A 5,106-nucleotide genomic window follows, 5' to 3' on the forward strand; every position below is an offset into this window, starting at 1 on the left:
CCTGCCTGCATTTTCAGGTTGGAGAAGTGCTGCACTGTCTGAACCACAAAGGGTGCATTCAATTCTCTGAGAGAAATTGTTTGAGGATGGAGCAAACTGTGAAGGGTGGAATGTCACATAACGTTATTGCTCTACGTCTTCGAATGACCGGAAAGATGTGGCCGCCTCCATCTTTATACCGAATCACTCAGAGAAGTTAGAGAGCAGGAAAACTCGACGGCTGCTACTGAGCAGCCTAGATCTGAGGGCGAGGAAATCCGGTCGATATCGGTTGGCGATGCACCAAGGCGAGGGCTGCTACTGAGAAGGGTCCCTAGACCGTGCCTGCCGTGGAGAAGATGGACAGTTCATGTGGGGATGTGAAGGACAAGTATATCTTCGGAAAGTAAATCAACGGTCAACAGCGAAGATAATAGATAAACTACGGAAGAACACGGTTAATGAGAGGATACGGTACTATCACTGTATCAAGGGAAATATTAAACTACAAAACATTATTTCTGAAGGAGTTGTGGGACCATGCTCTGATGTATCTCTACGGAATAAAGGTATTTCTGCTAGAGCCATACTTGACACAGATTCTTAAGTTATTTTACTTAATATATCCTTTTACAACCAGTATCCGACGCACTTACCGTTGACGCCAGTCAGTCCCCTTGTGATTCCGGGGCTTATTATAGATGAGTACCCATACGATAGTTACTTGTCGTTGAAGCAGGAGTTTACGAAATCAGATGTTGGAGTATCTGAGACTATTGACACACAATTGATGCTCTGCACGGATCGGATTGAAAAGGATGGAGCATTGATTCTCGTGGGAAAAATACTGCCGTTGTGAGAAGGCTCCAGGAAGCATGCAAACAGAGGAACAGAGAGAGCTTTAGAAACACCTTGTCCATTCACCCTGTGTTCAGAGCTGCTTTTGAGAAGGTGAAAGTTCCTGCTAAATAAACGATGAGCGGAAGGAGGGAACTCTGAGGTACACTCATTCTAAACCTGTCAGTATACGTTCTGGCAGTAGCTGGAGTGTCAGGAAACTCTATATTTGCTGAAATGTTAGAGGAATGGACACAGGGATTAACTGAGAAAATATTGGAACGCGAAGGTGTCCTTTCTGGTGGCAGGTCTGATTTTGATTTCTCCAAGATACCTCACCATACTATTAGAGCAACCGAGGACACCCCCTTCTGAGAGCGGCCTCTCCGGATGTTTCCAAGGGAATTTCAAGATGCTTATCAGCACCTGCTGAAACTGAAGGGAGCTCAATTCAGTTCAGTCTCTAGAGGGAGACACCCTCTCGTAATCAGAAAGGGTCAGAGGAGGTGGTTGATTCGGTAACAGTTCAATCGTGCGAATTCCCGTGAGTAGAGGCCCAGAACCGTCACATGCTCCGCATATGACAAACCTTTCAATCCTGGAATCATTTTGTAAACCACCTTTGAATCCTTCCATTATTAGGACATGCTTTCTGAGACAAGGAGCTCCAATACTCAGAGCAAGGCCTCATCAGTGCATCTTAAAGCGTCAACAATGCATTCTTATATCTATATTCCATTCCTCTCGAAATGTTTTCCGACATCGCATTTGCACTTTTCACCACCTTCGAAACCTGCAAGTTAATCTTCAGGGAGTGTTGCACGAAATGTTTTGAGTCCCTTTGCACGTCAAATATTCTAATTTTCTCTATGTTTAGAAAATAATCTACGATGTTACTTCTTTTACCAAACTGCAGGACCATACATTTCCTGACAGTGTGTTCTATCTGCAAATTTTTAGCCGATTCTCCTAATCTGTAAGCATTCTTTACTAGCCTTGCTAATTCCTCCACCTATCCCTGTCTAGTCCACAAACGTCCATAAAATCATTATTTCCAACATGCAAGTCATTAACATATAAAGTAACCGTATTCATTGATCAGTTATACTGTACCCTGCTGTTAGAACAAAGAACATAGAAAACCTACAGCACAATATTGGCCCTTCGGCCTACAATGCTGTTCCGAACATGGACTTATTTAGAAATTACCTAGGGTTGCCCATAGCCCTCTATTTTTTCTAAACTCCATTACCTATCCAGGAGTCACTTAAAATACTCCATTGCATCCGCCTCCACACCGCTGCAGGCAGCCCATTCCATGCACTCACCACTTTCTGGGTAAAAAAAAAACTCCCCCCTGAAATGCCTTCTGTACCTAGTTCCAAGCACCTTAATACTGTACCCTCTCGTGTTCGCCATTTCAGCGCTGGGAAAAAGCTCTGACTATCCACACTATCAATGCCTCTCATTATCTTATACACCTCGACGAGGTCACTTCTCATCCTTAATCGGAGAAAAGGTCAAGTTCACTCAACCTATTCTCATAGGGCATGCTTCCCTCTCCATCCAGGCAACCTGCTTGTAAACCTCCTCTGCACCCTTTCTATAGTTTCTACATCCTTCGTGTAATGAGCGTGTCGCACCAGAAAGTCAGCCATCCTTGTCTGGCGGGTGGTGTCAGGAGCTCGACGCTCAACCCGGCACGGAAGGAAAGCGTCCTCGGCGGTGGACCGACTGCGATTCGAACTCGGGAGCCTTCGCTGCAGAGACCGGCGCTGATCCCATTGCGCCACCAGCTGGCCTGTAATGAGGTGATCAGCACCGAGAACAGTACTCCAAGTGGGTTCTGACCAGGTTCCTATACAGCTGTAACATTACCTCTCGGCACCTAAACTCAATCCTATGGTTGATGACGTCCGATGCAAGGTATGCCATCTTAACCACAGAGTCAACCTGCGCAGCAGGTTTCAGTGTCCTATGGACTCGGACCCCAAGATCCCTCTGATCTTCCACACTGCCAAGACTCCTTCCATTAATGCTATATTCTGCCATCATGCTTGATCTGCTATTTTATATTGCACTAACTCAATTGCAACTTTCTTTACTTTAATGTAATATGCTTAACTTTCAAATTTTATTTTTATAACTTTAGAAAACAGCTTTACTACCTACATTATTTTTTTCAGCTTTACCTTCCTGCAGAACACGCGTCAGAAACGTTTAAACACAGCGCGGTGTCGATTAATACTCGAGTGTACCGAACTGATATCAAAGACAGATCGAGCGGAGTATGTTCTCGTCATCCGATTCCGGAGACAGCAGAAGAGCGGCACAACGTCCGGACCGAGTAAGTGAAATGCATCAACCGCGGCCCCGCAGGCGAGGAATCTACAAGTAAAACACAAACTGAAGGAATTTCCATACAGCGCATGAATACTGTGGGCGGCACCGATTAAACCGCGATTTCCCCACCCATCTGTCTCTTTACTTCCGATGTACAGTTTTATGTTTTCTCCCTTCCATTCTGCTGATACCTCCGGATACATTTTGACTGACATTTCTGCAACTTCAGTGATACATATTTTATATCGACTGTGGGCAGATTGGAACATCAGTGGTAAGTCCGCCATCAAGACATTGAATAATATTCGTAACAGTGGCCGGTTTGATGAGGATAACTGACCCTTATGTTTTAATAATGTAATAGAGGTAACAGGGTGCCGAGGGAACATCGGGAGCTATGTGTTGAGTCACAGGGCAAAGTGTATACCGAAATATAAACTTATTCGTGACGTTAACGACGAAGAAAAGAAAAACATCAGTGGTTAATCACTCATCTGCATGCACGCGTGGGATATTCCGTAAGTAGTTACATGTTGCATCAATACTCAGCAAGACCGACATATTAAAATATAGTGACTATAACTCTATACCGATATACGATCTCGCATCATCATCTTGTCTCGAAACAAAACGGTTCCCAATTCCCTTGCTCTGTAGATTATGCACGAGGTTTTTGGCCATTCCTTTTCAATTTCCCGCAGGGGTATTTCCATGATAATAAATGTAAATACGACCGTAAAAGTTCGCGGGATCTTTGAGATCACGTGCCTCCTAAATCCTGGAGCCTAAAGAGTGTTTCTGTCCAGGATTGAACTGGAGACCTTTCGCGTGTAAAGCGAACGTGATAACCACTACACCACAGAAACGCTGCCAGGAGCTCAATGTTCTACGCTATTGAGCACTGACCAGACACCCCGCACCTCCGACTCTCTACTTATTCATCCTGCTCTTAAGGACAATTTTTTTCTGCCCGCAAGCAATAGAAAACGAAATTTTGCCTACTCTTCGTTCCCACTTCAGGAACAAGGGCCAACTTTATAGGGCATATTTATTAAATTCACGACGAATTTGCTGTGATGTTTTGGTCAGGGCGCAACATCCAACAACATCCGACTGTACCTCTTCCTAGAGATGCTGCCTGGTCTGCTGCGTTCACCAGCAACTTTTATGTGTGTTGCAACAAAAAACGTATCGGCCGCTGCAGTGTCCTTCAGTCACCACATGGTGGCTCCCCGCCTCTCAAGGATAATTCAGCTGTAATTTTGACATTTCTCGCTGTAGATTAGTTCTTCGCCAGTCTTCGCCAATCTTCCGTTCTCGTCACTCTCGCCAGAACGTTAATTGAAGGAAATAATTCATAGACAACAGAAATAGTGAAAACAAGAGGAAATAGCATCTGTAGAGTCAGAAACCAATGTCTTTCGCCCCGCCTAGTGCACAAGCGAGCTATTATTAAACACACGATCACACTAATGTTTCATTAATTCCATCTTAATCTTCATTTTCCAATCTGTTCCGTCGTATCTGAACCAGACCCTCTTATCTGCGGATAATCAAAGAACCTCTTTTGGATGGAAAATTATATTAATCACAATAACCATCAGGAAGCGAGGCCCGTGTGACAGGAGAGCGGGAATGTGAGCATTTTACAGCAGCGCTGAGTCGGTCACATCAGAGGTCGCAGGTCACAGAGAGCCTGAAGGATCTGATAATCGGCATGTCAGTAGATTTGGTGGAGGGCTCCATTCTTTAACAGCAGCTTGGTAAAGCAAGTCAGAAATCGGATTACACTGGACATGGAAGAACTGATTTATAATTCTGCTCCAGAATGGAATGGTCTCAACTGCAGGTTTCAATAGTTTAGTGTGAAAAGTAACCAAGGAATTGCACATTTCCGGACCTTTCAGTTTTCATTCCGTGCGCTCACCTTGTCTTGTAACGACAGCC

General features: G+C 44.5%; 1 non-coding gene across 1 annotated transcript; it reads right to left on the reverse strand.

Annotated features, from left to right (window-relative positions):
- Positions 1-3,952: 3,952 nt before the first annotated feature.
- On the reverse strand, positions 3,953-4,025 carry trnav-uac (transfer RNA valine (anticodon UAC)). The gene has a single exon. It is a non-coding gene; the product is annotated as a tRNA-Val (tRNA).
- Positions 4,026-5,106: the final 1,081 nt, after the last annotated feature.

Source organism: Mobula birostris, chromosome 13 (genome assembly GCF_030028105.1).
Source record: "Mobula birostris isolate sMobBir1 chromosome 13, sMobBir1.hap1, whole genome shotgun sequence".
NCBI lineage: Eukaryota > Metazoa > Chordata > Chondrichthyes > Myliobatiformes > Myliobatidae > Mobula > Mobula birostris.